We start from the raw sequence: 11727 nt of genomic DNA on the forward strand, positions 1-11727 counted from the left end.
GACTCAGCGATCTGTCTTTTCATAAAGCCCCTGTTTAGGATTGAGAGTCGACTGTTCTAACAGAAGTAGAGAACGCTTGACTCAGAGCTTCCTGAGGACAGAGAGGGCATCCTGCCTATTTTTACATTTCTAGGGTTTAACAGACAACTGACATGCTGTGTTTGCTCTGCAAACTGAGTGAATGGATTCCATATATATGTGTTAGCATAGGGTATTTGTTTTTCTCTTTCTGACTTACTTCACTCTGTATGACAGACTCTAGGTCCATCCACCTCACTACAAATAACTCAATTTCGTTTCTTTTTATGGCTGAGTAATATTCCGCTGTATATATGTGCCACATCTTTATCCATTCATCTGTCGATGGACACTTAGGTTGCTTCCATGTCCTGGCTATTGTAACAAAAACCTAGGGGCAGGACAGGAATAAAGACGCAGACATAGAGAATGGACTTGAGGACACGGGGAGGAGGAAGGGTAAGCTGGGACGAAGTGAGAGAGAGGCATGGACATATATACTCTACCAAATGCTAAATAGATAGCTAGTGGGAAGCAGCCGCATAGCACAGGGAGATCTGCTCCGTGCTTTGTGACCACCTAGAGGGGTGGGATAGGGAGGGTGGGAGGGAGACGCAAGAGGGAGGGGATATGGGGATATATGTATATGTATAGCTGATTCACTTCGTTATAAAGCAGAAACTAACACACCATTTTAAAGCAATTATACTCCAATAAAGATGTTAAAAAAAACCCCAAGAAACTGACTGAATGGATCTTCTGTTGCCCTGCTGACGTTGGTCCAGCACGGGTTCACCATCACTTTGTTTTCTTTGTTCTCCATCTCCCATGTAACCACAGCCACTGGAGAAACTTGCCCCCCACTCCCCACCTACAGGCCCTAAACTTCCATTTCCATTCTAGAATCAAAGACACTTGTAGGAAACACTGTTAAATACAGTTAAACAGGTATCTTTACCTCTGACCTGATCTCTCAGAGCCTTTAATTTTCAATATGCTTCTGCACTATGACTCTTCAAAAGGATACAGGTACAGGCTTAGGCATCATGCTGCCCTCAACACGCCTTAGCCATGTGACCTTGGGCAAACTTAACACCTCTCAGCCTATTTTTTTTAAATCATTATTTAAATATTTTTTATATTCAAAACATTATAGTTTTTGGTATACAGATTACAACAAACTTAGTGAAAATATACTGATAGTAAGCATTCAACAAATGGATTCTCATTATTATTTAAAATAAATATTGATAAGAGGGATTTGAGGCTTTATATTTTTAAAAATATGCCTAAGTTTTTTTTGAGTGGCATAATCACTTAGCTTCTTATGAGAAGGGAAGTTCTTCCTTGTTCTATTTACTTTTCCATAGAGGTAAAGTGTTATGAGGCAGTGTTTGGGGAATAGACAGACCTGGGTATAGAGGAGGCTCTCAATTAGTATGAGCTCTTATTATTTTTATTAGTATATGGATGATAACATTTTTGAAAATCTTAGTTTTCCTGGTTGTCCTGCAGCTGCTTCTCTAGCCACTGTAGTGAAGGGATTGATTATTTTGGGAGGGGGGAATGCAGCCTAGAACTCAGCCCTGATCTTACAAATAGAGTTTCTAAGTCTTCAAGGAGACTTAGGAAATGCTTTTGGTGTGGATAAAACAGAAACAAAAATTGACTTTGGTGAGAGGGAAAGGGATTTTCCAGGAATTCTCATAACTGGGTTTAAATGTTAATATTCAAACCTAAAAGAGAAGAGCATTATGTTAGGAAAGAAACATTATGGTGCGTTAAGAGCTTTATGTTATAAAAAGGAGGACATGGGAGGGACAGAGAGGGTGAGGGCAGAGAGAGAATGAAGGAGAGAGAAGAGAAAAAAGAGAAAAAGAATGAGAGAAAAACATTGGGAATTCTGAAAACATTGGGTAAGCCCTCCATTCTCTGAGCTTAAGCAGAAGATTGGAAGACTGAAACACTGCAATTGGCACCGTGGGAAAATAGAGTATGATGCCTAGGGGAGATCTTTAAGAGTATGGACTTGAGATTAGCCTCATATTGTCCTACACATTTTAGCCAGGTTTGGAGAGAGAAGTCAAGATTTCCTTGTTGCCTTTGGGGACAGAGAAGTGCTCAGAACACTGGACGATAAGGACAGGCATACAGATTATGTATCAACCTAAGGCCTGAGGCAGTGGCAGAGACCATCACCATTGTCGTCTTGTGTTAGCATCATGTCCACGAGACCGAACAGAACTTGCCACACTTCAATAAATACCACTGCAGACCAATTATGCCCAAGGATGACAACCAGACAGAGACCTATACCCAGGAAAACAAACTGCACAAGTCACCCTAAATGAAGGCCATTTAGAACCAGAGGTAATTTTCCCAAATCAAGACAATGCAAAAACTGGGAACAGAAGTCTCTTTGTCTCAGTTCACCCTTTTTTTTTTAAAATTAATTAATTTATTTATTTATTTATGGCTGTGTTAGGTCTTCGTTTCTGTGGGCTTTCTCCAGTTGTGGCAAGCGGGGGCCTCTCACTGTCGCAGCCTCTCTTGTTGTGGAGCACAAGCTCCAGACACGCAGGCTCAGTAGTTGTGGCTCACGGGCCTAGTTGCTCTGCGGCATGTGGGATCCTCCCAGACCAGGGCTCGAACCCGTGTCCCCTGCATTGGCAGGCAGATTCTCAACCACTGCGCCACCAGGGGAGCCCTCAGTTCACCCTTTTGACATATTTTAATGAGTGATGAAGGGAGGGGAGGAAAGAGAGAAAGAAATACTGAAAATATGAGTATTTATCCAAAGTGATTAGATAGTAAAGGAGATAATAATGCCTGAATTTGGTGAAAATAAAATAAAACAAGCAACAGTAAGCACTTAAGTTAAAATAAGGTAGAATAATTTGTCTTCTCTAAGCAGATGTTTGAGTTTGGTGAGAGTTCCAATTAGAAACTATTATGATTTCCTTTTTTCACATGTAAATCATAGAATGTCACCCTCTCTCCCATTACCTAAGCATGGCATGTTTAACTAAACTTTCTTTGCAGGAGGAAAAGTAAGACCCTATGTCACCTCAGAACACCCATATAATGGGGGTTTTCCCAAATAAGAAGGAATTACAGATGCTGGAGAATCCAAATATGACAAAATACTACTCATTTCTGTATTTCCAATTCCTGTAAAGAGAGCTGATGTTCAGTAAATGTGGTTGAATGAATACATGAATGTGTAAGAAGTACGCAGGTGAGACAGCTCCTTTGAGATGACAGTATCAGGTAAGGCTTCCTAGAAGATAACAACACTTGATATTATTTCATCCCTGCATCCAGAGTGATTCTTTAACAGATAATTCAGATGGCACTGCTCCTCTACCCCAAACTCTTCTTTGGCTCCTTATTTTCTCAGAGTAAAAACCAAAATCCTAACAGTAACCTCATGGCACTCCTGACCTGTCTGACCTCACGTCCTGCTACTTTCCTCCTCCTTCACTCTGCTTCAGACATTGCTAGCTGTTTTGCTGTTCTCCATGTGGCTCTTCTCACACGGAGTCTTTCTGAGATGTGAACACTGAGGACCTTGGGTCCTTGGGATACTTTTGCTGCTAAAGAAACTGAATTCCTTTCAAGCGGCTATATTGAAAAGAGGAACAATGTTGGGGGGCCATTGTTATGTCCTCCCAGAGCAAATGTGCACAGCTTTCAAGTTAAAACTGGACATTTGAAAATCTAAAAGCAGATCAGGCATGCTTTTGTCTAAGGCCTTGGCGCTGGTTGCCCCCTCTGCTTGAAAATTCTGCGAAATACCTGCACTTCTAACGCCCTATATATTTATGTGTTTTATGTTTATTATTTTCTGTCTTCTTCTGGACTGGATGCTTCACAAAGGCAGGAATTATTTTTACCTGTTGTTGTTTTTTAATGTTTTTGATTCACTAGAACAGTACCTGGCTCACAGTAGACACTCAGTAAATATATGCTGAATGAATGAATAAATGAATGAGTGAAAGGTGGATAGGATAACCACTCAATGAATCTCATTAGGGCATCTTTTGAAATGGAGGTAGTAGTTAGTTCATACAGGATTGTGCATACTTTTAAAAAAATGAATTCAGAGGGTAGATATTTTGACCTATTCTCCTCAAAGAAAAGATGAAATTTCCTTCATGGAAAAAAGTTTTCTGTTCACCAGCCTTAGTATCTGACTAGAGGAAATTCTGATTGTGAGTTCACATTCGCTTTCAAGCTCCCATTGGGATCTGAGGCAAGATTTACCTATAAAAACCAACTAATGAGGAAATTTCCCAATGAAATACTCACTGGAGACCAAAGTCTCCAAGATCTCATTAAATTGTTATGCATGCAATATGCTTCTTAACTGCCTGGGTCACTTTGCTGCCAGGGTACATCACGAAGGGAAGGTGATAAATCTCATTGGTTTTTCTCCTGTCTCACCCCACGTCTCAAGTTAGAAAGATTGTCCTCCACTCAACACTGATCCAGATGGGCTGAGAGGCAACGATGGATGTTCAAAAGAAACCACAGCGGCTCTTCTCACATGGAGTCTTTCTGAGATGTGAACACTGAGGACCTTGGGTCCTTGGGATACTTTTGTTGCTAAAGAAACTGAATTCCTTTCAAGTGTGGCTATATTGAAAAGGGGAACAATGTTGGGGAGTCATTGTTATGTCCTTCCAGAGCAAATGTGCACAGCTTTCAAGTTAAAACTGGATATTTGAAAATCTAAAAGCACTCTCTATGGACTTTTGTATTAGAAGCTCTCTGTAATACATAGATCAGTGGGATCCTTTGGAACCTACGTGCATTGTGCCCACGTGAATTAGGCCAGACCCCACTGGCAATAAAAAAGAAATAGTAAACTGCTCATTCATTTGGTAGAACTAGGTGGGATTGGGGATGGGAAGATTAACTCTTTTAGGAGACTAAGTACAGATGCAGACATAGGTATATAAGATATGAGGTGGGGAAGAGGAGTTGTTTATAATTCATATGTCAGCTATATAAATATTTTACTTCCACAGAAAAATCAATGTACTTAGTGTAATTTTCAGTGTCCCTCCTCACATGTAGATATGGACTTAAGTTTAATTTTATGAAAGCATTTCTTTTTCAAAAACTTGTGTACTCCAAATTCAAACTACCTGAAAGAAAATGGAAAAAAAATTGTATTTACAAAAGTATGTTGTCTTGGTGAGGTCCAAAAGGAAATATTTTGTCACATATATTTCTGACAGGCTTTTCTTTGTTTTTTACTTTTTATTTAGCTATTCTGGCATTAAGAAGACTTTCTGGATGGTATTTTTGTGACCTAAAATTGGATGCTGCCAAAATATGAAAAACAAAACAAACCAAAACTATTATTTCTTGAACATTTATGATAGGCCATAAACTTTGCTAAGAGATAAAGACTTTATTTCACTGAATCTCCACGGCTATAAAAAATGATTATCTCCATCTTACATAAGAGTAAACAGACACTTAGATAGTGTAAATTACTTTTCCAAGGTCTCACAGCTTCCAAGGGAAGGGGCAGCCACAAGCTCAGCTGCTCTACTGACTCCTAAACCTCTGCGCCTTAACATCTGCATACACAGCTTCTATGAGAAAATCATTTTATTTCTTGTCAGTAGAATCTGGCTTTGTCTATTTTTCCCATTTTAATTGAGAAAATAACAATACTAAAAATTTAAAAGAAAATTAAAAAGCATTCCTGATGCCAACAGTTTAATTGAAGGATATTATATTTATATAAAAATTTAGGCAAATATATCTTTGCATGGTTGTAGTCAGTATGAACATAGAATTTTATACTTTGCTCTCTTAATTTTATGTCACATATACTTAACATAATGTTGCAAATTTCAAAAAGGTTTTAAAATATTTGTATAACATTCCAATGAGTGGGCATACCATAATGCTGGACATTTTAATTATTTCTAATTTGGAGGTATTATACATAATATCGCGGTGGACATCCTAATTGAAAGAAAAAAAAAGCTTAAATGAATGCTTTCTCCAGAATAATTTCTGAGAATGGGATTACTGACATATCTTTATTTCTATAGATATGCGCTGATATATTGCTTTTGAAAGTGGTAGACTCACATTGCAATTATATCCCGAATTGTTTGAGCTTATAACCTTTACCATCTTCACTATCATTGGTAATTGTGATTTATTTTAAAAGTTCATCTGTGCAATAGCAATGAAATGTAACCTTATTGTTTTAATTTGCGTTGTTATTTGTAAAACTAAACATTCCCCATGTATTCATTTAGAATGTTCATTTTCTCTTTTTATTATGCAAATCAGTGGCTTCGCTTAAATATATTCTATTTCTAGTATTCACAAAGGATATAGACATATATCTCAGTCTAACTAATTATATATGTATACACACAAATACCTGTAGATATATAAATATGCAGGTATATTTCACTGTCAGGTTAGATAAAATCACTGCAGGACACATAAAATATCAAGTGATTCTTTTCTCTGAGAGGGTATCAAGAAGTCCAGTATCTTTATCATGTACTACCGGGAACTTAAATTATTTACTTTAATGAGATAATCTATATTACCTTCCCTTGACTCTTATGCTTCCAGTAACTCAATGAAATAGTCACCCCAGCCTCATTAAGGAGTTGTCATTAGAACCTTGCGGCTTGCAGACTGGTGACCCCTCTAGATATGAAGGATATGACGCAGGAATGCAGATGATAGATTCAAGGCCTTGAGTACCAGTGATACCTGTACCGTGTGTCCCTGTGCCATGTATTGGCCCCTGAGAGGGGGCTCTAGGATTAAGGCCAAGATCTGAGTTCTGGCTTTTGGCCCAATGCACCATACAAAGAGTATGTTCTGAGTGTCATTCACAGCAGCTACTACCTAGAAACCCACTATTTAGTTGTAAGCATTTTTTGGTCTCATAAATTTCCATGAAACTGTGGCTTTGGCTTTAAAACTATAAAACTCATCTTTGAAGTAAAAACAATAGAGTATGTTTTCTTGTTTGAAGTGTTTCATCCAAGAATCAAGTTTGGATGATTCCAGGGAGGGTAAAATTCTGTCTGTCTGCGTCAAGAGAGACAGAACTTGTCTCTCCCAGTTGTCTGAAAGCACACTGCATGTTGGGCCATGTCTCAGAGACTCTTTGACTAGAAAATGGGCAATAAAATGCCATGATGTTTGGGGAAAAGTAATGAGATCATGTGGATCTCATTCTTTCTTTTTCCCTCATGGTTAAAACCCTCTTTGATATTAATCAGGAACAGGGCGTCTACTCATCACTAGGCATCCCCAGAAGGTTAGATGGTCTGATAATGACTAACATTATTCATTTTAAAAATCAGTTCATGTATCTTATCATTCATTCACTAATCAGGGAAAGGGCACACTACATGGCACAATAGAAAATTTAAACTTCAGCGTTTTAAGTCCGAAGTTTTCTGCCACTTTTTTAACTGGTGTTCCTGGGCTATGAAATAAGAGGTTGGACCAGATTACCAAGTTTTCTTCCCTCTGTCACAGTTTGTGATTCTTTAGTAACACAGGCATCAAGCACCTACTTCTGGCACAATGCCTTTCTGGCTTAGGAAAGTATGAAAGAAATGTCAGATATATTTCCTGCTATGCAGGGACTCTCAATCTTGTGAATTCCAACCCATGTACCCACAGGAGAGGTGATACAATAGTAATGCTGTGAGGGTGTCTTGATGATGGATGAGACAATACAATGTGTGGAGCTTGGAGAAAGAATATGATGGGCTTGAGGCTGTACAGAGCTATGTTCCAAATTCTACTACGGCACCTGCTCTCTGTGCTGCTGGGTTTAAGTGATCATACTTCTAGGTTTTAGTTTGCTTATCCATCACACTGGAAAGTAATAATTCCCTTGAGTGATTTATTGTTCTAAGAGTTAGAGACAGTGTGTGTAGTGTCGCTTGTTCCCTGATATGTTGTAGAGACTACAAAAAATTGGTAGACAAGATATGGAGAAGGAAGAAGGGGTAGGAAAAGGAGAGAGGTGGGCAGAATAAACAAGACCTTTGGACTGAATATTAGATAATTTTTTTATTTTTGCACTTTCAGTTGAGTAAAGGAATTTGCAAAATGTGACTTACGTGTATATCATTTACATTATGGAGCTTGGTGTTGTAGTGAGGAAAAAAACAAACAGAAAAGGAAATGAAAATATGTCATTACTGTGATGAATGCTTTTATGTTCAGTGTACACTGAGAACTTACAGCAAGATGTGTTAGAAGATGATTCTCTACAGAAGTGACCTCTGTACTGAAATCTGAAAGATGCTACATTGGAATTGATTAATTGAAGGGAACTACACACATAAAGTCCTGAGATAGGAAGGAGGATGGCACATCTGAGCAACTGAAATGTTAACAGAACTGGAGTAAGATATGCAGCAAGAATGGTGCCAGAGTGTCCAGTGGATGGAAAGTTACTAAATATCAGGGGTAATAGGGGATTCTTGCTAAACAGATTTAACAGGATTCTTGCTGAAGACAGTTCAGGCTGACCAGATATCAGCTGGGGGGATGGTGAAGGACGAGGAATTTGATCTGATACTGAGGTAGGGATGGGATGGGGCGGATTCTCGCTAACCTGACTTAGTAAGATTCTTGCCACAGTGGACATCAAGGTCTAGGCTTAGAGGGCTTAGAGGAGCCTGACTAAAGTCTAGAAAAGAACAGCATCTGTGTGAAGCATAATTATAATCTATTTTCAATTAATATATCTGATTAGATAAGGATTAACTGAATAACTTTTTTTTCTAAAAGTATATATGCATGTCAAGCCATAACATCTTCTAAAATGATGCTTTTTTCTATCTTTCACATACTAAGTTCAAAATAATCAACATCTATAAAGAAGTTTCCTTAAAGAGTAGGTACTTTTTATGTGTGCTAAACCTTTAAGAATAATGATGTCACCGCCTTTACAGGGCTTAGTCTTGAAATAGGTACTTGTCAAATGTTCTATTTCCTTTGATAGGTGTTGGTTATATGTCATCCTTTCAACAAATACATATAATAATCCAGCATTATGCATTATGGAGCTAGGGATACAGCGGTGAACAAAAGAAATATCTTTTGTGCTCTAATAGAGCTCTTTTTTTCTTCAAATCACTACCAAAAGCCTTTAGTTCTGATTGTAAAGTCCTGGATCTATCTTGGCAGACTCTAAAATTTATATTTATATTCTTGCATTTGTATGTGATCTTCATGACAATTCTCTGTAAAAATAGAGGCAATAGAGGGTAAAGATTAAGAACTTGGCTTTTGTAGTCAGAACAGCTGGGGTTCAAATCCTGGCTCTGCTATTTATTAGCTCTTTTTTCGCTAAGTGCTTTACATGTGTCATTTTAAACTCAAAAACACTTCTATGTGAGACGTGCTTTTATTTTCATTTGTAGAGGACACATAGTAGCTCAGAGAGGTGAAGGTGTTTTCCCAGGGTCACACACCTAGCTCTAAGACGTAAGACAATGCTGATTACCTAAGGTTAGCAACTTTCTCTTCTATAATAATTAAAAACATTTCATATTTTTCTGACTCTGAAGTTCCACAAACCTTCTGAGGTGGACCAATCTCCAGGTTTCTAAATACTGTGCCTTATTAAAAACTAACAGAATCTCCTGTTGAAAGAGTTGCCTGGCTAGGGAAAACATTTTGTCTTGTTTCTTAATAGAAAATCAAGCCTGCTGATTAAAACAAAGTAATAGTCTCAAAAACTTCCTCTTGACAGAGCATTTGCTTTCTCATTTCCTAATGAATTACTCCCCAAAGAAACTCTTTATATTTCAAGGCACAAGACTCCCTGGAGACCTCGCCACCTCCACCATTCACTTACTAAAATGTTCATAATTTAGGAACCCATGAGCCTTGCCAAATTCCCTGAGTCCTTTGAATCCTTTGCTTATCAATAATTATTTGTTTTATGTTATGATCAAAAGGAGCTTTGTCCTCAGATAAACAGGAAAGGAAGCCTTCTCTTACTTACAGATAAGAAACATTTTGCTGATAAGATGAAAGGATACAATGATGAATATTATTACATTATTGTTGTGTTATTATATTTAAAGCTTAGTTAGGAGCCTTGGCTTATTGTGGTGTAAACATAAAACTGTTTTTTTTTTGTTTCCAATAAATGCTCAGTTGACCCCTGTCTCTCCCACAGGGGAGCAGGTGCCTTTCATGGTATCTAATTTCATAACATTTTAGTCTCTTTAGGTTATTAAGACAGTTCTATTTTACTTCTTAAGGTTCAGAGCTTTCAATTTTAAAACTTCAATTTCATATCTAAAAGAAAGCTCTCCCTTTCCTCTCCTACTCTGTGATTGAGGTATGGGATTCTGCTCTCCTTTACACATCCTTCCTTCACTGTGGTCATCTCTTGGGTATACTGGTGAGAGGACGAAGTGGGGAAAATGTGCAAGTTGGCTTTTTTTTCCTGGGTAGCTTAGATTACTTTCCTACATTGTTGATTATGAGCTTAATGTGGATAGCTGGTGGTTTTAAGAGACTTTGTACTGATGGGGGTTGAAATCTAAGCAGTCCCACTAGACCCTGGTGCCCCCTGGTGAGCTCAGCCCCTTAGTCATGCTGATGATGTCATGCCATCTTTCTTTGCTGTGCATGTCTCCTTGGTGCACACTCTGGGGTTCTAATCTCACCTACGCACTGTGACCTCACCTCTAGTATCTGTGGGCACTACTAGAAACCATCTTCTATACCTGTCCGTTCTACCATACCGTTCCTCCGCAAGCCTTTTCCCCCTGCTCTGGGAGCACTGGGCAGGTTTGTCCAACTGGTAGCTTTCTGGACATCTACCCCTCTCCCCTTGTATTAGTTTCCTAGATCTACTATAACAAAGTACCACAAACTGCGTGGCTTAAAGCAACAGAAATTTATTCTCTCACCAAACTAGAAGTCTAAAATCAAGGTGTTGATAGGGCCATGCTCCCTCTGAGACTCTGAATAGAATCCTTCCTTGTCCTGTCCTAGCTTCTGATGGTGGCCATTGTTCCCTGGCATTTCTTGGCCGGCATCCCTCCGATCTCTCCCTCGTCGTCACATGGCGTTCTCCCTGTGTGTCTCCACAGTATCTTCTTATGAAGACTTATGAAATTTAGGGCCCACCTGCTCCAGTATGACCTCATTTGACTTAACTAATTACATCTACAAATGTTAACCCAAATAAGGTCACATTCTGAGGTGCTCAGGGTTAGGACTTCAACACATCGTTCGAGGAGGGACATGATTCCACCCATAACACCCCTCTTTTCAGGCACTGCCAAATTTGACAAGTGATTCCCTTGATTTTGAAAAGCAGGACTAGTCGCATGATCCCATCCTTCCCCAAATGGAATGTGAAGAGAAGAGGTAGAATTTGTTCATGAATACTGCATATGGTTCAAAAATGATAAACTTTCCCCCCACCCAGTCTTTTTAAATTATCTTGGGCTAAGTGGAGGTGATAGCTGGGTCTGCTGAAATGCTGCTTCTCTGCAAGATGTGAGGCGGAGTGGCTGCCCCAAGAACTAAAAAGTCTGAGCTCCCAATGTTGTAAACATCGCTTTTGTCCTCAGCGATGGGCATTTGTTGTCAACCTAGGTAAACAGAAGAATTCTTTGTAGTACCTCACACCATCTTATTATATTAATAATACTGACAATA

Source organism: Lipotes vexillifer, unplaced genomic scaffold (genome assembly GCF_000442215.2).
Source record: "Lipotes vexillifer unplaced genomic scaffold, Lipotes_vexillifer_v1.1 scaffold1365, whole genome shotgun sequence".
In the NCBI taxonomy this organism is placed as follows: Eukaryota; Metazoa; Chordata; class Mammalia; order Artiodactyla; family Lipotidae; genus Lipotes; species Lipotes vexillifer.